Consider the following 24,548-nt stretch of genomic DNA (forward strand, 5'->3'; position numbering starts at 1 on the left):
TCCGAGTTAACTAGGCCGTGTCCGATCATCACGTGAGACGGACTAGTCAACGTCGGTGAACATCTTCATGTTGATCGTATCTTCTATACGACTCATGCTCGACCTTTCGGTCTTCTGTGTTCCGAGGCCATGTATGTACATGCTAGGCTCGTCAAGTTAACCCTAAGTGTTTTGCATGTGTTCCGAGGCCATGTCTGTACATGCTAGGCTCGTCAACACCCGTTGTATGTGAACGTAAGGATCCATCACACCCGATCATCACGGCGTGCTTAGAAACGACGAACTTTAGGAACGGTGCACAGTTAGGGGAGAACACTTCTTGAAATTGTTATGAGGGATCATATTATTTACTACCGTCGTTCTAAGTAAACAAGATGCAAAAACATGATAAACATCACATGCAACCAAATAATAAACGTGACATGATATGGCCAATATCACATAGCTCCTTTGATCTCCATCTTGGGGCTCCATGATCATCTTGTCACCAGCTTGACACCATGATCTCCATCATCATGATCTCCATCATCGTGTCTCCATGAAGTTGCTCGCCAACTATTACTTCTACTACTATGGCTAGCGCGTTTAGCAATAAAGTAAAGTAATTTACATGGCGTTTCTCAATGACACGCAGGTCATGTAAAAGAATAAAGACAACTCCTATGGCTCCTGCCGGTTGTCATACTCATCGACATGCAAGTCGTGATTCCTATTACAATAGCATGAACATCTCATACATCTCATATAGATCATTCATCATTCATCACAACTTTGGCCATATCATATCACAAACCACTTGCTGCAAAAACAAGTTAGACGTCCTCTAATTGTTGTTGCAAGTTTTACGTGGCTGAATTAGGGTTCTAGCAAGAACGTCTTCTTACCTACGTTAAATCCACAACGTGATTTGTCAACTTCTATTTACCCTTCATAAGGACCCTGTTCATCGAATCCGCTCCAACTAAAGTGGGAGAGACAGACACCCGCCAGTCACCTTATGCAACTAGTGCATATTAGTCGGTGGAACCGGTCTCACGTAAGCGTAGGTGTAAGGTTGGTCCGGGCCGCTTCATCCCAAAATACCGCTGAAGCAAGAAAAGACTAGTAACGGCAAGAAAGTTGACAAATCTACGCCCACAACTAATTGTGTTCTACTCGCGCAAGAAGAACTACGCATAGACCTAGCTCATGATGCCACTGTTGGGGAACGTTGCAGAAAACAAAAATTTTCCTACTCGTTTCACCAAGATCATCTAGGAGTTCATCTAGCAACGAGTCATTGGATGCATCTACATACCTTTGTAGATCGCGCACGGAAGCGTTCAATAGAACGGTGATGATGTAGTCGTACTCGACGTGATCCAAATCACCGATGACCAAGCGCCGAACGGACGGCACCTCCGCGTTCAACACACGTACGGGACGGGAGACGTCTCCTCCTTCTTGATCCAGCAAGGGGGAAGGAGAGGTTGATGAAGATCCAGCAGCACGACGGCGTGGTGGTGGATGCAGGGCGTCACAGAAGCAGGGCTTCGCCAAGACTACGAGGGAGAGACGTAACGGGGAGAGAGGGAGGCGCCAGGGGCTGTGGTATGAAATCCCTCCTCTCCCCCACTATATATAGGAGGGCCAAGGGGGTGGTGCGCAGCCTAGGAGATCTAATCTCCTAGGTGCGGCGGCCAGGGGAGGGTTTCCCTCCCCCCAAGGCACCTCGGGGTGCCTTCCACCACTTGGACTCTTCCTTGGTGGAAACCCTAGGCGCATGGGCCTAGTAGGGCTGGTGCCCTTGGCCCATGTAGGCCAAGGTGCACCCCCTACAGCCCATGTGGCCCCCCGGGACAGGTGGCCCCACCCGGTGAGCCCACGGGACCCCTCTGGTGGTCCCGGTACAATACCGATAACCCCGAAACTTGTCCCGATGCCCGAAACAGCACTTCCTATATATAATTCTTTACCTCCGAACCATTCCGGAACTCCTCGTGACGTCCGGGATCTCATCCGGGACTCCGAACAACATTCGGGTTACTGCATATACATATCTTCACAACCCTAGCGTCACCGAACCTTAAGTGTGTAGACCCTACGGGTTCGGGAGACAAGCAGACATGACCGAGACGACTCTCCGGTCAATAACCAACAGCGGGATCTGGATACCCATGTTGGCTCCCACATGCTCCACGATGATCTCATCGGATGAACCACGATGTCGAGGATTCAATCAACCCCGTATGCAATTCCCTTTGTCAATCGATATGTTACTTGCCCGAGATTCGATCGTCGGTATCCCAATACCTCGTTCAATCTCGTTACCGGCAAGTCACTTTACTCGTACCGTAATGCATGATCCCGTGACCAGACACTTGGTCACTTTGAGCTCATTATGATGATGCATTACCGAGTGGGCCCAGTGATACCTCTCCGTCATACGGAGTGACAAATCCCAGTCTTGATCCATGTCAACCCAACATACACTTTCGGAGATACCCATAGTATACCTTTATAGTCACCCAGTTACGTTGTGACGTTTGGTATACCCAAAGCACTCCTACGGTATCCGGGAGTTACACGATCTCATGGTCTAAGGAAAAGATACTTTTACATTGGAAAACTCTAGCAAACGAACTATACGATCTTGTGCTATGTTTAGGATTGGGTCTTGTCCATCACATCATTCTCCTAATGATGTGATCTCGTTATCAATGACATCCAATGTCCATAGTCAGGAAACCATGACTATCTGTTGATCAACGAGCTAGTCAACTAGAGGCTTACTAGGGACATGTTGGTGTCTGTTATTCACACATGTATTACGATTTCCGGATAATACAATTATAGCATGAATAAAGATAATTATCATGAACAAGGAAATATAATAATAATGCTTTTATTATTGCCTCTAGGGCATATTTCCAACAGTACTTGGTATATTTACTTTTGCGTAGACTCCCCGGCAACGGCGCCAGAAATCCTTCTTGCTACCTATTGAGCACTGCGTTGGTTTTCCCCGAAGAGGAAGGGATGATGCAACAAAGTAGCGTAAGTATTTCCCTCAGTTTTTGAGAATGAAGGTATCAATCCAGTAGGAGGCTACGCGCGAGTCCCTCGTACCTGCACAAAACAAATAAATCCTCACAACCAACGTGATAAGGGGTTGTCAATCCCTATACGGCCACTTACGAGAGTGAGATCTGAAAGATATGATAAGATAAATTTTTTTTGGTATTTTTATGATAAAGATGCAAATTAAAATAAAAGCAAACTAAAAAGAAAAGGAAATAACTAAGTATTGGAAGATTAATATGATGAAGATAGACCCGGGGGGCATAGGTTTCACTAGTGGCTTCTCTCAAGAGCATAAGTATTCTACGGTGGGTGAACGAATTACTGTTGAGCAATTGACAGAATTGAGCATAGTTATGAGAATATCTAGGTATGATCATGTATATAGGCATCACGTCCGAGACAAGTAGACCAACTCCTGCCTGCATCTACTACTATTACTCCACTCATCGACTGCTATCCAGCATGCATCTAGAGTATTAAGTTAATGAAAACAGAGTAACGCCTTAAGCAAGATGACATGATGTAGAGGGATAAACTCATGCAATATGATGAAAACCCCATCTTGTTATCCTCGATGGCAACAATACAATACGTGCCTTGCTGCCGCTACTGTCACTGGGAAAGGATACCGCAAGATTGAACCCAAAGCTAAGCACTTCTCCCATTGCAAGAAAGATCAATCTAGTAGGCCAAACCAAACTGATAATTCGAAGAGACTTCCAAAGATAACCAATCATACATAAAAGAATTCAGAGAAGATTCAAATATTGTTCATAGATAGACTTGATCATAAACCCACAATTCATCGGTCTCAACAAACACACCGCAAAAGAAGATTACATCAAATAGATCTCCACAAGAGAGGGGGAGAACATTGTATTGAGATCCAAAAAGAGAGAAGAAGCCATCTAGCTAATAACTATGGACCCGTAGGTCTGAGGTGAACTACTCACACTTCATTGGAGGGGCTATGGTGATGGTGTAGAAGCCCTCCGTGATCGATGCCCCCTCCGGCGGAGCTACGAAACAGGCCCCAAGATGGGATCTCGTGGATACAGAAAGTTATGGCGGTGGAATTAGGGTTTTGGCTCCATATCTGATCGTTTGGGGGTACGTCGGTATATATAGGAGGAAGGAGTATGTTGGTGGAGCAACAGGGGGCCCACGAGGGTGGAGGGCGCGCCTGGGGGTTAGGCACGCCCCCTACCTCGTGGCCTCCTCTTTTGTGTCTTGACGTAGGGTCCAAGTCTCCTGGGTCTTGTTCGTTGAGAAAATCATGTTCCCGAAGGTTTCATTCCATTTGGACTCCGTTTGATATTCCTTTTCTTCGAAACCCTAAAACAGGCAAAAAATAGCAATTCTGGGCTGGGCCTCCGGTTAATAGGTTAGTCCCAAAAATAATATAAAAGTGGATAATAAAGCCCAATAATGTCCAAAACAGTAGATAATATAGCATGGAGCAATCAAAAATTATAGATACGTTGGAGCGTATCATTACACAGAGTCGGTTACAAGGGAGGAGATCTACATATCCGAATCTCCAAGCTTGCCTTCCATGCAAAGGAGAGTCCCATCCGGATACGGGACGAAGTCTTCAATCTTGTATCTTCATAGTCCAACAGTCCGGCCAAAGTATATAGTCCGGCTTTCCGAGGACCCCCTAATCGAGGACTCCCTCAGTAGCCCCTGAACCAGGCTTCAATGACGACGAGTCCGGCGGGTAGATTGTCTTCAGCATTGCAAGGCGGGTTCCTTCTCCGAATACTCCATAGAAGATTTTGAACACAAGGATCGTGTCCGGCTCTGCAAAACAAATTCCACATACCACCGTAGAGAGTATATTATTCCACAAATCTAATCTGCTGACAACTTTTTATAACGTGACGCCCTGCCGTGGCCCGGTCATTACGAACCGTTTTTCCCTGCCTGCCACTGCACGTGTTGCGAGGCGGTTTTATTGGCACGTCTTGTCGAAGCAGAGATCGTGTTCCCCTTATCACGGGATTCTCATCAATACGGATATGGGTAACCCAACTGTGCCATCAATCGCGGGGCTTGGGGAATAAGAGATTTTATGGGGCAAGTAGGGAGGTGCATAGTTTCTACCGCCTTTATAAAGGGACAAGGATTCCTCTTTTTCACCCATGTCTTCTTCTCCCCCTGCCCATCCATTCTGGCGCACTCGAGATCCAGTGCCCAAGTTCTCATCTTCTCCGTAAAGCCATTCCAAACATGTCCGGAGCGGGAGGCAAGTGGATGGTCTCCTCCGTTATGGAGGAGAACATTACGAAGCTCCGGGAAGCCGGATACCTAGCCGCAGACATCGCGCACCGGCTCCCAGACGCGGGGCAGATCGTCCCTACTCTAGAACCCCATGAGAGGGTTGTATTCCTCACCCACTTCGTCCGCGGACTGGGATTTCCCCTCTACCCATTTGTCTGTGGGCTCATGTTCTACTACGGGCTGTACTTCCATGATCTGGCCCCCAATTTCATCCTCAACATCTCGGCGTTTATCATCGTGTGCGAGGCCTTCCTCCGCATCAAGCCCCACTTCGGCTTGTGGCTGAAGACCTTCAACGTGAAATCGAAGGTGGTGGTAGGCTAGCAAGCGGAGTGCAGAGGGGCCATGGTGGGCAAGATGCCCAACGTCACTTGGCTTGAAGGCTCCTATGTGGAGACCGTGAAGGGGTGGCAATCGGGGTGCTTCTACATCACCGAGCCGCATGACACCAACTGGGTGGTGGCCCCCGAATTTCGATCTGGCATCCCCACGCGGCTCACCTCCTGGAAACAGAAGGGCATATCCTGGGGTTCATCGGTGGAGCTGACCGGACTCCAGAACTGTGTTAAAAATATGATAAGCAAGAAAATCAAGCTTGTCAACGTGGTCCAGGTCATGCTCTTCCGCCAGATCCTTCCATGTCAAAGACGGGAATTCAATATGTGGGAGTTCGATCCAGCCAAGCACCAGACGTTGCGAGAGCTTTTCGACACGACGCACAAAGACGTCTAGAAGGTGTTGTTCAAGGCTGCCGAGGTACCTCCTTCCCTTACCGAGGATCACGGACTCAGCGCAAAGCGCCCTGCCAATCTGGTAAGGTCTTTATATCTCATAAGGTGTTCCTTTCCCCAGTATAATCATGCGAGGGATCTAAGCCTCCACGCCATTTTAATAGGACTGGGTAGCGACAACGGAGTGGATTGATTGTCCGGCCCCACTGCCCGAAGATACAGCAAGGGCTCTCTTAACGGAGATGCTGGTTCCGGCGCCCTATGAGGCGACGGAGAATAAGGCCAAGAAGAAGGCCGCCGGGACCAGGAAAGGTCTCCGGCGCAAGGTTGTAACGGACTCATCGTCCGAAAACACCGAGGCACACTCCTCCCACGAAAATGAGGAGGAAGAGGAAAGTTCTCTCCCCCCCCCCCACGACCGGGGAGGACAAGAAAAGGAAGGCCGCCCCATCTGGGGAGGCCGAAGGGTCCTAGAAGGGAAGGACCCTCCTTCCGGACCACTCCACAACAGCCGCTTGCAGCGACGAGGAGTGGTTGCCCAGGGACAAGCCCCTGGCGAAGTCGTAAGTATCCGGATACTATGGTAGTTCTGGTATGTTTTGTTTTATTGCTTCTTATCATGCCTAACATGATCATGCAGTCCATCCAAAGCCCACATCAACGTATCCTCTTTGGATGAGTCTTTGGGCCAGTCGGCGATGAACATCGATTCACTCCCGACAGCCACCTCCCCCCGGCCCACGGACGACATCGAGGTGTTGTCTCAAAGGGCATAGGACCAAGGTGACATCCCAGATGCCGGGTGCATGGGGGGTAAGACTCATGTGGGTTCTAAGGATGGGGGCCACAGCAAGTTTGGCCCCCAGTCGGATACTGCGCCGGACCCTCCAGTGGTTTCGGATCCTGTCAGGCGACCCCTCGCTAAGGGGGGTGAGACGTCTGTGCCGATGGCCTTTGTCCATCCAGAGGCATCGGACAACTTGCTGGAAGCGCTTCACGGTGCTTCCATTGACGAAGAGCACCGCACTATCATGAGTGTGGTGGTCGAGAAGGTTCGGTCCGCCAAAAGCGGATTGAACGAAGCCTGTGCCAGCCTCCTAACAGGATTTGAGGTAAGTAATCGAATTATGAGAAAATATCACATCATAGACAGTAGCCCCTGATGCTCTGTTTGGTGTTCACAAAGAAAGGCCGAACAGAGGATCAAATAACAATCACAGGAGTCTAATCAGAATATGTCTATGTGAATAAGCAGGCTTCACTGCTGGCCTTTGCCGCTCGTACTACGGAGGTCTCCGGACTGAAGCGGGACCTTGAGCGGTCCGAGGAAGAGATCGGCCTTATCAAGAGCCAGCTCGAAGAGAACAAAGGTAAGTGATACCCCGTATGTATATTGATAAAGAAAAAAGTGGTTGTTAGATCATAGGATCATCACGAATTTTGCTAGGGCCACGACCGAAGTGGCGGCCCTGAAGAAGGCGTTGTCCAAGGCCGAAGACAGAGCGGCCCAGGAGCGCATCGAGCGTGAGAAGCAAGAGGCCTGAGTCAGCGAGGTTCGGCAAGAGCTCCAGGATTTCGTCAAAAAATACGAGTCCTTGGAGCGTGACTCTAAAACGCAGGGGTTCGAGCTTGCGAAGGCCGTCGAGAATGCACAAATGCCAAGGCTGAAGCTCAAAAGGCCCTCCAGGAGATTCGGGCGGTCAAGAAGATAGCGGCGAGTAAGGCATTCATTATGCAAAGCAAGCATGTGAAGGAAAATTTCCTTTTACTAACCTGAATTCGGAGCTCTCCAGGAGCGTTCGCAGATTTACCCAGTAACGTATCGGATGTCGCAGAGTTCTATCGGGGCGAGGAAGGGAGCTTGACGGAAAAGTTGTGTTGGTCTTAATATACTGGGACCGAACATCCGGTGCCCTTGAGAGGCCAGCTGAAGCAACTGGTCGAGCTTCACAAGGTGGCCGAGCTGGCCATGAAGGGTCTCATACTCTGGATGTGGCCTGGCGAGCCCCTGCCTGGCAGCTACTTCGGCCTGGTAAAGCGGCTTGTGAATGCCTGCCCACAGTTTGAAGTCATAAAGCGGTCGATCTGCATTGAAGGTGTGCGCGGGGCCTTTGCACGTGCGAAAGTGCACTGGGCGAAGATGGACGCCGAGAAGCTCATGAAGGAGGGGCCACCGGAGGGCAAGGAGCATCGCCACCCCAAAAAGTATTATGACAGTGTCCTGAAGGGTGCCCGCCTTGTGGCGGAGGAATGTGCTAAGGATGTAATATTTGAATGAATGTACTCATGTGATCCTGTAATATGAAAACGAGTTCATGTGCGCTATATAACGCTTGTCGATTTAAAATATTACCTTTTGTGCGGCCGTTTATAAAATCTGAGAGTTGGCCAGTCGTCGGCTTCTGCCCCCATGTAACTAGTACTAAGGTGTTCGAGATAAATCTTAAACACTCTTTATCCAAAAAAATTGGTCCTTTAAGGAGGTGTTTAGCGCAGCGAACAAGGCAATCGGACTATACAGCTTTATCACTCTCACTTAGCCATAGAAGACTACAATTTTAAATTTTGGCGAAACCCCTAGTATTCGGAAGGCCAAACTTGGGGCACTATATACGCCTAAATTGGACAAGGCCGATTCCTCGCCCGAAGCGGAAAAAATCATTAAGGATTTGAGACCTCTCGAACAGCGACCAGCTCTCGCCGCATCATGACAGTCAGTTTTCGGCTTTCTCTACTGAGGTGCTCGTCCGGAAGAACTGGGACACAATCGCAGTAGTTCTCCCAGTGCTACCTTAGCCAATATAGCAGAACGTAAGGTACCAAAACATGGGAGCCGGGCAAACCCAACTATTGACCCAAGACATGATTCAGAGCTGATGCATATAATGCTATAAGTTCGGGGTGCCGCACTGTCAAAAGTGTTCAGACTTTTCTTGCCGTGTTATGGGGTACACTGAAGCCCCTGGCGCACTGGACGTACCAGAATGTACGGGTGCAATTTGTCATAAATAAGCAGACAGGGAAAAAAGATGAAGAAATGCAATAATAAGCTAACGATGTACATTGTTATTTAAATGATATGTTAAAGCGTATGTATACAAGTAGTGTAAATAAGCAAAAATAGGACTATGTGACATGTCCTATCCAAGGGCAAGCTGCGTGTGGGCATGTAAAACAGGTATAGTGATTGTTATCAGAGACCACCTGGGTATTCCCTTGTACGTCAAAGCTTCTTGCTTCCTTGGTGTTTCCTTCCCATGATGGGTCCGATAATTAGGCTATCAGAGAGGGCCTTCAGAGAATAGGGGCCTGAAACGAAGAAAATGGTAAAGATATACGGGTCCTGAGGTGGTTGAGCCACATTGTGGGCCATGTCATAGCCGTGCCTCCGCGTATGCCCATGGTATTTTCAGTGCGTAATTATGTACACGCGGCAAAAATTTCGCCGCTTGACTGGGACTAGGACGGAGGCCGAATTGCTAGGCGAGCTCTGAACGTGTCGAGCGATCCTGTTTCAGGGTACTCCGGACTCGCTTGAAGGTGTCCGGGGCTCTATCACCGAATTGGCGGTTTGCCTCAGAAGGCTGCTTTGTACTTCTGCTGCGAGGGCCGCAGTGTGCTCCTCCGTATGGAGCGAGCGTTCTGTGTTTCCATTAACTGTTATAACCCCGCGAGGTCCTGGCATTTTGAGCTTGAGGTATGCATAATGCGGTACCGCATTGAATCTGGCGAATGCGGTTCGTCCGAGCAGTGTGTGATAGCCATTGCAGAAGGGGACAATATCAAAGATCAACTCCTCGCTTCGGAAGTTGTCCGGGGATCCGAAGACCACTTCTAGTGTGATTGAGCCCGTGCAACAGGCCTTTACACCTGGTATGACACCTTTAAAGGTGGTTTTTGTGGGTTTGATCCTTGAGGGGTCGATACCCATTTTGCACACTGTATCCTGATAGAGCAGGTTCATGTTGCTGCCACCGTCCATGAGGACTCGAGTGAGGTGAAATCCGTCGATGATGGGGCCAAGGACCAATGCGATAGAACCGCCATGACGGATACTGGTAGGGTGGTCCCTGCAATCGAAAGTGATCGGACAAGAAGACCATGGGTTGAACTTTGGGGCGACTGGCTCCATAGCATAGACGTCCCTTAGTGCATGCTTCCGCTCCCGCTTGGGAATATGGGTTCCGTATATCATGTCACTGTTTTCACTTGGGTAGGAAATTTCTTCTGTCCTCCTGTGTTCGGCGGCCGGGGCTCCTCCTCGTCGTCGCTATGCAGCCCCTTTTCCTTGTTTTCGGCATTCAACTTGCCGGCCTGTTTGAACACCAGCATCTCTGTTGGTGTGGTTGGCTGGTTTATCGGGGGTGCCGTGAATTTGGCACAAGCGATCGAGTATGCGGTCCAAACTGGACGGGCCCGGATTGCTTCTTTTGAACGGCTTTTTCCGCTGACCAGATTTAGAGCCACTGAATCCGGCATTGACTGTCGTGTCTTCGGCGTTGTCACCGTTGTTGCGGCGCTTGTGTCTGTTGCGACGTGGCTTGTCGATGCTATCTTTGGCATCTGAATTGCCTGTATTTCTTGATGTGTTGTTGCTGCGAGCCAGCCAGCTGTCCTCGCCCGCACAAAAGCAGGTCATGAGTGTCGTGAGGGATGCCATGGACTTCGGCTTCTCTTGGCCGAGGTGTCGGGCGAGCCACTTGTCACGGATGTTATGCTTAAATGCCGCTAAGGCCTCGGCATCCGGACAGTCGACAATTTGGTTCTTTTTAGTTAGGAACCGAGTCCAGAATTTCCTGGCTGATTCCCCGGGCTGTTGGGTTATGTGACTCAAGTCATCAGCATCCGGTGGTAACACATACGTGCCCTGGAAGTTGTCAAGGAATGTGTCTTCCAAGTTCTCCCAACTGCCAATGGAGTTTGCCGGCAGGCTATTCAGTCAATGCCGAGCCGACCCTTTGAGTTTTAGTGGGAGGTACTTGATGGCATGTAGATCGTCACCGCGGGCCATGTGGATGTGGAGGAGGAAATCTTCAATCCATACCATGGGGTCTGTTGTACCATCATATGATTCAATGTTCATGGGTTTAAACCCTTCTGGGAATTCGTGATCCATTACTTCGTCGATGAAGCATAGGGGGTGTGCGGCGCCTCTGTGCCGGGCTATATCACGACGCAGTTCATACGAGTCTTGTCTGCTGTATTCGGCCCGGCCGGATTTGCTTTTAGTATATCTGGCGTGACGGTCGTCGTCACGCGTTGGGGTGCGCCCCCGTGATCCATAGATCGATCTTGTATGTCCTGCTTTGTTTTCCAATACGTCTCGCAGGTCCTGCGTGTAGCCCCGGGCCTTGGTGTTATTGTTTGACTGGTGACGGGGTGCGGGCTCGACTTCGGGCTGATATGCCACTTTGTCTCGGCCACGAGGTGGCCGATCAGCCGCATCATACGCTGGTAGTGTAGGCTTTAATGCTTCCTCCTCGAGTTGGGGTAGCAACCTGTGCTTTGGTTAAACTTTGGTTGGGCACTTGGGTTCGTATTCCTCGGTTGCCAGGACCTCGGTCCATCTATCCGCTAGCAGATCTTGATCAGCTTGAAGCTGTTGCTGCTTTTTCTCCAGGCTTTTTGCAGTGACTATAAGCCGGCGCTTGAAGCGCTCCTGCTCGACGGGATCCTCAGGCACGATGAATTCTTCGTCACCGAGGCTCACCTCGTCTTCGGAGAGGGACACTTAATTGTCATCCTCTGATTCTCCGTCTGTCGCCTGTTCCTTAGGGCTAGCTTGCCCATCCTCCCGCTCGAAGCCTGGCTGGAGGGGATTGTCTTCGTCTTCGGCACTATCCCCAGCTTTATTGTCTCTTGTGCCGGTATCGCTGCTTTTGCTATGGTGTGGCTTAGAGCGGCGTCGATGACGCCGGTGCTTATATTGCTTCTCGAGGAGATTATCCTCCGTTGCCTTATTGCCATCGCTTTCTTTGGGGGTGTCCACCATGTATATATCATATGCTGAGGTGGCAGTCCAGCGCCCTGTGGGCGGTGGTTCCTGTTCTTCTCCTGCATCGTCGTCCATACCGTCGATGTAACGCCCCATATGTAACTTGCCATATTTGTATTCCAACTCTTGCCATTTTCGGCACTAAGTTATGATATTTCCTCATTGTTGGGTTTTGTCTCCGTGTTGCTTTTGTCATTGGCATGCATCTCATATCATGTCATCATGTGCATCGCATTTGCATACGTGTTCGTCTCATGCATCCGAGCATTTTCCCCGTTGTCCGTTTTGCATTCCGGCGCTCATATGTCCTCCGGTGACCCCCTTTTGCCTCTTTTCATGTGCGGGTGTTAAACGTTCTCAGATTGGACCGAGACTTGCCAAGCGGCTTTGGTATACTACCGGTAGACCCCTGTCAAGTTTCGTACCATTTGGACTTCGTTTGATACTCCAACGGTTAACCGAGGAACCGTGAAAGCCTCGTGTGTGATGCAGCCCAACACCCCTCCAAAGTGGACCAAAGCCCAGCTAAACCCCCTCCATCATCTCGGTCGTTCGATCACGATCGCGTGGTCGAAAACCGTGCTCAATTTGGAGCCTCCTAGCTCCCTCTAGGTATAAATAGGTGCCTCCACCAAAAATCCCGGATCATAATCCACCCTAGCCCTACCTCTCCCTCTCCTCGCCGCTCGACGAAAAAACCGCCAGCCGGACGTGTCCGATCCTCCCGCCGCTGCCACGTGTCATCGCGCCATTCGCCGCCGCCCCGCGCCGCCGTGCGCCGGCCCAGGCGGGGCCCTCCCGGCCCATCCGTGCCCACCCACCGACCAACCGCGCCGCCCCGCCTTTCTCCTCCGCGCCGGCGAGCCCTCGCCTCCGGCCACCACCCGCCATCACCAACCGCTGCCGTCACCGCGTGCCGCGCCCCTGCAGGCGCCGCCACCCGTAGCCGGGCTCCGCGGCCGCGTCCGCCGCCGTCTTGCCAGGATCCGGCCGGATCCGGCCCTATCCGGCCCGGACATCCCCTTCCCCGGCCATCTACTTCCATCTCCGGCGAACTCTCCATCTCCGGCGAACATCGAAGTTCGTGCCGCCCCAGATCTGGATCGGGAGACCCTAGGGTTGACTTTTGCCTCTCTCTAAGTCCCCAGTTTTCCATAATTTTTAGCATACTTCATCGCATCATAACTTTGCATCTATGGCTCCGTTTTGGGCGTGTAGCATATCAAATTGTTCGCCTGGATGTGCACTTCATTTCATTCCAATGCACCATGTTCATTTGAGTTCATCTTGATGCCCTAGATTATGTTGCAAGAGTGCTATGTAATGTTAGTATCTGTCTCTTATCAGTATATGGACATTTGTCATTTTTGCCATGTTTAATGTGTGCCTCCTATGATTTTGAGCCCCACATGTGTTTTGTTGTATGCCATGCCATCTTTACAGGTGTTTATGCCATGTATTTTTGTGATCATTGTGGTGACTAGCACAAACATGCAAATTAGCTCTCGTAATGTTGCTGATTTCAGGGACTTAGAATTCTTCTAAGTCATTTCCCTGATGATATTTTTATGCCATGTATTCATGTTGCTACAGAGTGATCCATGCCTCTTTTGAGCATGTTCAGTAAAGATGTTTTTGAGATATTGTTATGCTCTATCCATCCATGTATTTTTTTGCAATTATGGAGCACCCTAGCATGACTCAATCTTGCTCTACTTTTGCTATAAAATGTTCCTGGCAGATTGTTTACGTGTTAAGCAATTTTGCCGAGGTTGTTTTAGTTGATCCATGCATGCTATGAGAGTGTTATTGCCATGGTTAGCTTGTTTATCATGTCTACTGGTTGGGTGTATTCTTAGCTTGCCATGCAATGCCTTGTGGTGAGTGCATCGAGCTTGCAAACATGCCTATGTAACTCTGTTTTATGCCATGCCCAGTTTTCTGCTAAGTCTGAATCTGTTAACGAAACTTGCTATGTTCACATGGGTGCCATTGTATTTTCTGATCCCTTTTGGCTTATGGTCAGTAAGGGAATTTTGTAATATGCTTTGTGTAGCTTCATGCCATGCCTTGCTTTGCCATGATATGTTACTGTAGAATGTTGTTATCTTGCTCTAAACATTGCTTCCTGATGTTAAATCCTGACATATTGTTATTTTCACTAAGTCTGTGAACCTGATATCTTTTGCACTTTTGCCATGCTTGTTTGAACCTGCTATTGTGTGAATTTGCCGTAGCTCAGTGTTCATCTTTTGTCAAGCATCTTGTGTGGATCACTGCCATGTGCTTTGTTGTTATGTTAGAGTGCAGTAGCTTGTTGTTCTTGGTGCATTTAGATGGCCTCATGCTATTGATCGCAGCTTTGTGCCATTATTGTTTTGCTTGTCATTTGCAAACTATGCATCCGATTCCGGTGATCTTTATATCGATTTTGACCGAAATCAACTCATCTTGACAGAGGCACTCTTGGTTTTCCAAGTTAAGGTCTGGTTCAATCTTTACCTTCCGAAGCATGCATATGCATTACATATCACATCCCGCATATCATGCCATGTTTTGCATCATCTTGCTTGCGCATTGCACCGTGGTTGATTGTGTCTCCCTTTGCTTGTGTTCTTGCTTTGGGTAGAGCCGGGAGAAGAGTACTTGATCGAGGAACCCGTTGAGAATGTTTACGAGGATCAAGCTTACGTCAACTCGGAGAACTTTGCAGGCAAGATGACCATACCCTCGAAATCACTTCTATCTTTCCTTGCTAGTTGCTTGCTCTTTTGTTATGCCTATGCTACGATACCTACCACATGCTTTACCATGCCTCCCATATTGCCATGTCAAACCTCTAACCCACCTTGTCCTAGCAAACCATTGTTTGGCTATGTTACCGCTTTGCTCAGCCCCTCTTATAGCGTTGCTAGTTGCAGGTGAAGATTGGAGTTTTTTCCTTGTTGGAACATGTTTATTGTTGGGATATCACTATTATATCTTGTCTATTTTAATGCACCTATTCACTTGGTAAAGGGTGGAAGGCTCGACCTTATGCCTGGTGTTTTGTTCCACTCTTGCCGCCCTAGTTTCCATCATACCGGTGTTATGTTCCTTGATTTTGCGTTCCTTACGCGGTTGGGTTATAATGGGAACCCCTTGATAGTTCGCTTTGAATAAAACTCCTCCAGCAAGGCCCAACCTTGGTTTTACCATTTGCCACCTAGCCTTTTTCCCTTGGGTTCCACGGACTCAAGGGTCATCTTTATTTTAAACCCCGGGCCAGTGCTCCTCTGAGTGTTGGTCCAACATGTCAGCTGCCGGTGGCCACCAGGGGCAACTCTGGGCTGGCCTACCGGAACCTTGGACAATCCGGTGTGCCCTGAGAACGAGATATGTGCAGCTCCTATCGGGATTTGTCGGCACATTCGGGTGGCTTTGCTGGACTTGTTTCACCAATGTCGAGATGTCTTGTAACCGGGATTCCGAGTCTGATCGGGCCGTCCTGCGAGAAGGAATATCCTTCGCTGACATGAGAGCTTGTGATGGGCTAAGTTGGGACACCCCTACAGGGATTTAAACTTTCAAAATCCGTGCCCGTCGTTATGGGTAGATGGGAATTTGTTAATGTCCAGTTGTAGAAAACCTGAACCTTAACTTAATTAAAATGGATCAACAACATGTGTAGCCGTGATGGTCTCTTTTCGGTGGAGTCCAGGAAGAGAACACGGTCTCGTGTTATGCTTGAATGTAGGTTGTTCTAGGATCACTTCTTGATCATAGTTTCTCAACCGTGCCTTGCCTTCTCTTCTCGCTCTCATTTGCGTATGTTAGCCACCATATATGCTAGTGCTTGCTGCAGCTCCACCTCATACCTTTTACCTACCCATAAGCTTAAATAGTCTTGATCGCGAGGGTGTGAGATTGCTGAGTCCCCGTGACTCACAAATTACTTCCAAAAACAGATGCAGGGACCGATGATACCATTCCAGGAGACACGACTGAGCTCAAGTGGGAGTTTGATGAGGACTCAGGACGATACTACGTTTCATTTCCAGACGATCAGTAGTGGAGCCCAGTTGGGGAGATCGGGGACATTATGCATTTGGGGTTGTCTTTATTTTGGTTCCGTAGTCGGACCTTGATTGTATCTGGATGATTGTAATGTTATATTTATGCCATTGTATGACGTGGCGATTTTAAGCCAACTATGTACCTCTTTTCTTATTCAGTACATGGGATGTGTAGAGATTACCCCTCTTGCGACATTGCCTACAATGCGGTTATGCCTCTAAGTCGTGCTCCGACATGTGGGAGATATAGCCGCATCGTGGGTGTTACAAGTTGCTAATCAGAGCCTTCCCCGACTTAGGAGCCCCCCCTTCTTGACCGAACCGTTGGCGTTGTTGAGTCTAGAAAAATGTTTTGAGTCTTTTAGGATTATATATATCGGAGAGTAGGATTATTTTTACTCCTCAGTCCATTCGTTGCTCTGGTGAGGCATCCTGACGTAGAGTTTTGACTCTTATCTTCTCAAATTTCACTAAAAAAATTTAGGATCACGCGGGTATCTTGGAAGCGTTTCGATGGTTTTGTGACGAGAACATTGTTCTTGGTGCCTCCTGACATTTAGGGGTTGTGGCAGTGTCCCGGGGAGTTGAGCTCCGAGGTGTTGTCGTCACAATTTTATCGTTGCAGTTCTGGAATACCTGAGTTTCGCCGACATCGAAAAACTCTTTTATGTAGTTGTTGGTGAGATAACCTCGACGCCACCCAGTACTGGGGCGGGAGTTTGGGAGTATTACCATAACTCGTATAATGGATGCTTTTCGGAGGTTGAGGTAAATGATTTCTGAAGGTTTCTTGGTTATGTGTTGAAGGATGGATACGGCTGGATGTAGGATTTGCTAGTTTTGGGTGAGATATTATGCTTCCCCTATATCCCCAACACCTGATTGCATAACCGGGAAAATTTCGGGAGTTTCATAGGTAGGAATTCATGTATCTCTAGTATTTCTTCCGCAGATATTTGGTTTGTGATTGGGTAATCCTTACCAAGTATTTGTTCTTGTCCGTACCTTGTTGTTTTATTCATCTACCTCTATCTAAGTGGCTTCTCAACTTATGGAAGTGTGACCATTTAATTTGGAATTCATTCGTTCATTCTTGTTTGAATGTTAAGGCTATATGTTGCAATTTCGATCCATTTGATTCAGCTTGAATATATGTCTGTCAAGATGCTAATGGATGTCACCCTCTTCAGGATGGCTCCTCCAACGCGTCAGAATCCAGAACCGCCGCCACCACCTCCACCTCCAGAGGCATGGCTAGCTGTGATGACCGCTACCAACGCCAACACACAGATGCTCATGCAACTCTTGCAAGAGCGCAACCAAGTAAATCAAGGCCATGGCAACAATCAGAATCAGTTTGCTACACTCAACCAGTTCCTCGCAAACCAGCCAAAGACCTTTAGTAACTGTGTCGAGGCAACAGACACTGATGATTGGCTCATGGATATCTGCAAGCATTTCGAGTGCAGCAACGTCATGCCTGAGGACTTTGTCAAGTTTGCTTCGTTCCAACTCAAAGACCAAGCTGCAGAGTGGTATCAGCAATACAAAGATTCTAGAGGAGGTCGTGTGATTACCTGGGATGAATTCCGCCAAGACTTCAAAGCTCACCACATTCCTCAGAGTGTTGTTGAGAGCAAGCGTGAGGAGTTCCACAATCTGAAGCAAGGCAACTTGTCTGTTTACCAATACAACATCATGTTCTAGAAGCTCGCTCGTTTCGCTAAGAAAGACGTCCCTGACGAGAAGAGCATGATTTATCAGTTCAGAGGTGGCCTTAGAGAAGATTTGCAACTAGCTCTTGTGATGTTTGAGCCGAAGAAGTACGATGAGTTCTACAATATGGCACTAAAGCAAGAGACCGCTCAACTCAAGTGCGATGCTTCCAAGAAGAGAGTCAAGGATGCAACTCCTTCTTCCTCAACTCAAGTGGAAACTAAGAAGCAAAAGTATTGGTTGCCTCCTCCTCCGTTCCGTCAGCCTTATCAGCAGAAGAGAAAAGGTGGCAATGGATCTTCCCACCCACCCAACCCAGGCTTTCAGAACAAGACTTCGTCTCATGCTCCAAGATCAAGTGCTCCGTATGACCGTCCGCTTTCAGAGGTTACGTGCAACAAGTGTCAGCGGAAGGGTCACTATGCAAAAAAATGCTTCAATCAGAGGCGTCTTCCTCCTCCTCCTGTGAGATCTGCCAGCACCGTAGTGGTCAAGCATAATCCCAAGTTTGCAAAGGTCAACATGGTGAACGCAGCTCAGGCCGAGGACTCTTCAGAAGTGATCATGGGTAACTCCTGTTAATGATATTCCTGCAAGAGTTCTTTTTGATACTGGTGCATCGCATTCTTTCATTTCAAGACCTTTTGTGGCTATGCATGATTTGGTTACTCAAGTTTTGCCGAGACCTTTGGCTATTGTTTCTCCGGCCCGACAAATGACTTCCTGAGTTTTCGTTCCGGATGTCTCTATCACGTTGGGCGACTATAAGTTATTGTCTTCTCCTAATGTTCTTGGTGACTCAGATATTGATCTAATTCTCGGAATGGACTGGCTTTCTAAGCACAAGGCTCAACTTGATTGTGCTGCTAGGCAGATTCAACTGACACACTCGTCTGAGGGTGTGATTGTCTTTGCCGCTCGTGATGATACCATTCGACTGTTTTCTCTCAATGAGAAGGGCGAGTTGGATGTCATCTCTCAGATTCTAGTCATTTGTGAATATCAAGACGTCTTTCTAGAAGAGCTTCCAGGAATGCCTCTTCACCGAACAGTTGAATTCGTCATCGATCTTGAGCCTGGCACGGAACCTGTTTGCAAAAGTCCTTACAAGCTTGGACCTAAAGAGTTGAAGGAGCTGAAGAAACAACTCGATATTCAAGAGCGTATGGGTCTCATCCGACCAAGTTCTTCTCCATGGGGTTGTGGTGTTCTTTTCGTCAAGAAGAAGGATGGAACGGACCGACTTTGTGTCGACTACCGTCCATTGAACAAGAAGACCATAAAGAACAAATACCCACTTCCCAGCATCAATGAGCTTTTCGAACAACTCAAAGGTGCTCAAGTATTCTCCAAGCTTGACCTCCGTATGGGCTATCATCAGATTCGCATTCGTGAAGAGGATATCCCCAAGACAGCATTCAGAACAAGCTATGGTTCATATGAATACACTGTCATGTCTTTCGGCCTTCTCAATGCTCCTCCAACATTCTCTCGCATGATGAACTTCATCTTCAACGCCTACACAAATGACTTCGTCTTGGTCTACCTTGATGACATTTTGGTCTTTTCCAAGAACAAGGAGGATCATGCCAAACACTTGAGATTGGTGCTGGACAAACTCAGAGAATATCAGTTCTATGCGAAGTTTTCTAAGTGCGAGTTTTGGCTCGATGAGGTTCTCTACCTTGGGCATATCATCTCCGCCAAGGGCATAGCTGTTAATCCTGAGAAGGTGTCTGCAATTGTGAATTGGGAACCACCTCAGAATTTGAAGCAACTCCGCAGCTTCCTTGGGCTCGCAAGCTATTGTCGAAGGTTCGTTGAGAATTTCTCTAAGATCGCGAAGCCTCTTTCCAACCTCCTCCAGAAGCATGTGAAGTATGTCTGGTCGCCTGAGTGTGACATCGCCTTCAACACCCTCAAAGAGAAGTTAGTCACAGCTCCAGTTCTGACTCCTCCTGATGAATCCAAATCGTTTGAGGTTTTCTGTGATGCTTCCCTGCAAGGTCTCGGTGTTGTGTTGATGCAAGAGAAGAAAGTTGTGGCCTATGCCTCTCGCCAGTTGAAGCCCAACGAAAAGAACTACCCCACTCATGACCTCGAGTTGGTGGCAGTTGTCCATGCTCTTTTAACATGGAGACATCTCTTGTTGGGAAGGAAAGTGGACATCTTCACTAATCATAAGAGCCTCAAGTACATCTTCATTCAGCCCAACCTCAACCTCAGGCAGACTCGTTGGGTCGAAATGATTCAAGAGTATAATCCGAGTATCGAATATACTCCAGGCAAGGCCAATGTCATTGCTGATGCATTGAGCAGGAAGGCTTATTGCAACAATTTGATTATCAAGCCCTACCAACCAGAGCTTTGTGAAGCTTTCCGCAAACTTAATCTCCAAGTTGTTCCTCAAGGATTCCTTGCCAACCTCCAAGTCTCTCCTACTTTGGAAGATCAGATTCGTGAGGCTCAGCTTCTTGATGCTATGGTGAAGAAGGTGAAGATTGGGATTGCCAAGAGTCAACCCAAGTACAAGTGCTATCGCCTTAATGACAAGGATACTCTATTCTTCGAGGACCGCATTGTTGTTCCTAAGGGTGACCTTCATAAAGTCATTATGAACGAGACTCACAATTCACTCCTCTCTATTCACGCTGGAAGTACAAAGATGTACCATGACCTCAAGCAGTCGTATTGGTGGACTCGAATGAAGCGCGAGATTGCTCAGTTCGTGAATGAATGTGATGTCTGCAGAAGAGTGAAAGCAGAATACCAACACTACAAAAAAAAGACACATCCGTGACATTTTGGGCCGAATGAATTTTTTTTCTGTAATACATATGACACTTCTATGACGATAATTGTGACAAAACCCGGTATCATCATAGATGTGGTGGGCTCCTACTTCTATGACAAAAAATCATGATAGAAAATGGGCTTTTTGTCCTGGGCGGGCCGAAGACGCAGCTACATGACATTCTTTGGGCCGTCCATGACAGAAAAGACCATGGTATAAGCGAGGGGGAGGAAAATTTCAGGGAGTTCCCGGTTACGGTGGGAGGTCGGGGGCCGAGCTATGCGCGTTTCTCTCATACACGTACGCACGTGTGTGCGAGGCGTTGGCTCTAACTAAACCCGAGCAAGGCTTTGGGCTCTAACTGAACCCGAGCGATTGCACAGCAGGCCATGCGTTACTGAACCCGAGCGATCGATCGATGGCTGTTAACTGAACCCGATCGAGCGATTCCCTGTCTACTACTGCTAACTAAAGCCGATCGATGGGATGAACAGTGAGCGTTGCGGGGGGGTGGATGAACAGTAGACGTTGGAGGGGTGCCCGTGGAGGGGTGGATGAACAGGACCCCGTGGTGTGGAGGGCAGGATGAACAGTAGACGGTGGAGGGGTGCCCGTGGAGGAGTGGCTGAATAGGACCCCGTGGTGTGGAGGGCTGGATGAACAGTAGACGGTGGAGGGGTGGTTGAACAGTAGCCGGTGGAGTAGCTCGCGGTGGAGGCTGGATGAACAGGAGCCCGTGGAGGCTGGAGGAGGTTGACGGTGGATGAACAGTATCTCGTGGAGGCTGGAGGGGGTCGACGGTGGAGACGAACAGTATCCCGTGGAGTCCCGTTTTGCGGTACGCCACACCCCTCCCGATGAACAGGACCCCCGTTTCGACCGTAGTGCTCCAACACAAGTCCGTTTCCTCCGTTTTGCGGTACGCCACACCCCTCTCGATCAACAGGACCCCCGTTTCGACCGTAGGAGGTCCATTCCCTCCGTTTTGCAGTATGCCACACCCCTCCCGATCAACAGGACCTCCATTTCGACCGTAGGAGGTCCGTTTCCTCCGTTTTGCGATACGCCACACCCCTCTCGATCAACAGGACCCCCGTTTCGACCGTAGGAGGTCCGTTTCCTTTGTTGTGCGGTACGCCGGGCCTCGTTTCCATCACCTCTTCCGTCCAAGCCCTCCCGATGAACACGACCATGCACTCCGTTCCGACCCATGAACACAACGACGACGCTGTTTCTCCGTTCCGACCCATCCATGTACACGAGCTCTCGCCGTACATATGCGCGAGTAGGCGTTCGAGACCCCGCCCGTATGTACACATACGTGGCCGTATTTTCTTTCTTGCACCCTGTCCGCTGTACGTACGTGTACATGCTACGTGCGCGCCTCTACTACGACACATGCGCGCCTCTACTACGACACGTGCGCGCCTCTACATCGACCAGTAGGTACGTACACGTTCACGACCAGAATGTCAACGCTACGTACGCTTCGACCAGGTGGGTCCCGACTGTCAGGCACTTCCTTGCCTGTGAAGATGTAGCTGGTGGGTCCCAGCAGTCAGGGGGCGAATCGTTTTTTTTGCCCGGGCGCACTTCCTTGCGTGCGAAGATGTAGCTGGTGGGTCTCAGCAATCGGGGGGCTGGTGGGTCCCAGCAGTTAGGGGGGGCGAATCGTTTTGGTTTTTTTTTGCCCAGACGCACTTCCTTGCGTGCGAAGATGTAGCTGGTGGGTCCCAGCAGTCAGGGGGGCGAATCGTTTTTTTTTTGCCCTGACGCACTTCCTTGCGTGCGAAGGTGTAGCTGGTGGGTCCCACCGTCCTCCACCATGCCGGAGCGCCTACCAAGACCGCGTCGTCCACTGCTAGAGATGGATGTTTCTCATCCACGGCGATGGACCAATAGCCTTGCATCGCGTCCTCTCACTTCATCGGCGCCGTCGTCCTCTTTGTCGGGGCCGCTCACACGACCTTCTCTTCCACCGCAACAGGACTTATCCCCCGATGCACCCGTCTATCGCAGATCTGCTTCAACGCCACCGACAGCCATCACACCCCCAATGCCTACATGGCGCCGCAAGACAGGTGGTACTTCATATCTCCTCAACTTTTTGATCTCAACCAGAAAATATATCTTAACTTGGTTACTCTACTTTCTTTTCAGATCTTAGAATTTAGTTCTTAGTTCGAAGCAAACAATGGATGCTAAATATCATTTCTCCGGTTTGCAGCTTCAAATCTGCCATGGCACAGCCATAATACGGTTTAATTGATCATGCTTAGAGTTTAATTGATCATGTTGGTTCCGTGGTGGTTTCTTTAATAGAAATCATAGGGGAAACCCTCTTTTGCTAAAAAATATATGCTTAGAGTTTCCCCCTTTTATGATCACTATACGATCAGAATACGTGCTTCGTTTCATAATAACACTGCTCCACCCATCAAGCTAAACAAGCTTAGTTGTTCAAATACGAATCTGATATTATTAAAACAGAGTTGTTTAATTGGTCAGCTAAATGTTCCTAAATTAGTTTCGAAAATGCATGTTCGCCGCTCGGGTGTGTATCTCTGTGTGTGGTATGGTCAGCACGGTTGGGGACGTGAACTTTGCATATGCAGGGGTTTATAGGGAGACACTATCCGAGTTGAAACCGCAATGCATTCCGTAGATAATCTGACTACTTTTTATGTTTTCATGAATCTCCGATTCTGAACAGCATCATAATGATTATGAGCTTGCGCGCATGAAAAGAATAAAGCAGAACAACGCCATGGCTGTCAAACTTGGCATTAAGGGACTGAAATCAAGTCTGGATGCAATGCATTGCAAACACTCTCCACCTACAGGTTCATGCTCAGAATATGATCCTAACAGTGATTCGGAGCTAGAGGGAGACCTTAGTCAATGTAGCTCCCTAGTGGAGGAGTCAGAGGAAGATGCCCTATCTTATTCACCCATCAAGGTACTTGCTCTAACTTTCCAAGGTTACATTGCTCGCACATATCTTGCAACTGATGCTTTGCATTGCTTCTACTTTGTTGAACTGCCATTAGCTTAGTTTACGCATCGTGTATGTGAATACGCCCTGCCTATCCATTTTCAGTACATATTCCATCTGTCATCATACCATATTTATCCATTGAAATGATGTTCTTGTGTATCAGACGTTCAAAAGGAAGAGGGCGATTGCTGATCATGGAGGAGCACAAGCAAAGTATTTGGAAAAGGTAGTGGCACCTGATAAATCAAATAGCCCACTAGGTGTAGTTGCAATATCACCTGACCCACAAAATACCCCAACTCTAGCAGACTCTAGCCCTACTACACAGGTCATTTCTGATGCCCCAACTCAGCAGACCCCAACTGCAGCAAACAGTATGATTATGCCAGTTGACATAGCACCAGCTGTACGACGCAAAACCCCCATTCCAGCAAAGAGTACACCAAATCCAGTTGCCAAATCCCTTTTCGAACCAGAGAGAGCCCCAATTGCAGCAAATAGGACCCTGTTCCATTTCTTCCCAGTTTAGAAGACGAAGCTTATGTTGTTGTCGGGAACTTTGTGCGCATCTTTCCTTCAGGGAAAGATATACCGCAGACACAAAACAATTTCCAGTCTTCCTCCGCAACTTACGCGTAAGTAATGTACTAATGTTATTCATGGTCATTACTGCATATGTTTCTGCTGACAGGAGACACAAGATTTCATTCTTTTAAATAGGCGAGGCGCAAACTGGATTGTGATGACGATCAAGGGTTGGTTGCGCTTTTTAAGCACTCATTGATGAAGTATCGTTCCTTCCTGAGGCAAGCGCACTTCGATGGCAAGTCTCCGGTGCTACATTTATCCGACGGTGACTGGAATAATCTTGTTACACATTGGTCTCGGCTGCAGCGTAAGGTACTGTCTATGA

Source organism: Triticum urartu, chromosome 3A (assembly GCF_056163025.1).
Source record: "Triticum urartu cultivar PI428250 chromosome 3A, HENAU_Tu73, whole genome shotgun sequence".
Classification (NCBI taxonomy): Eukaryota; Viridiplantae; Streptophyta; class Magnoliopsida; order Poales; family Poaceae; genus Triticum; species Triticum urartu.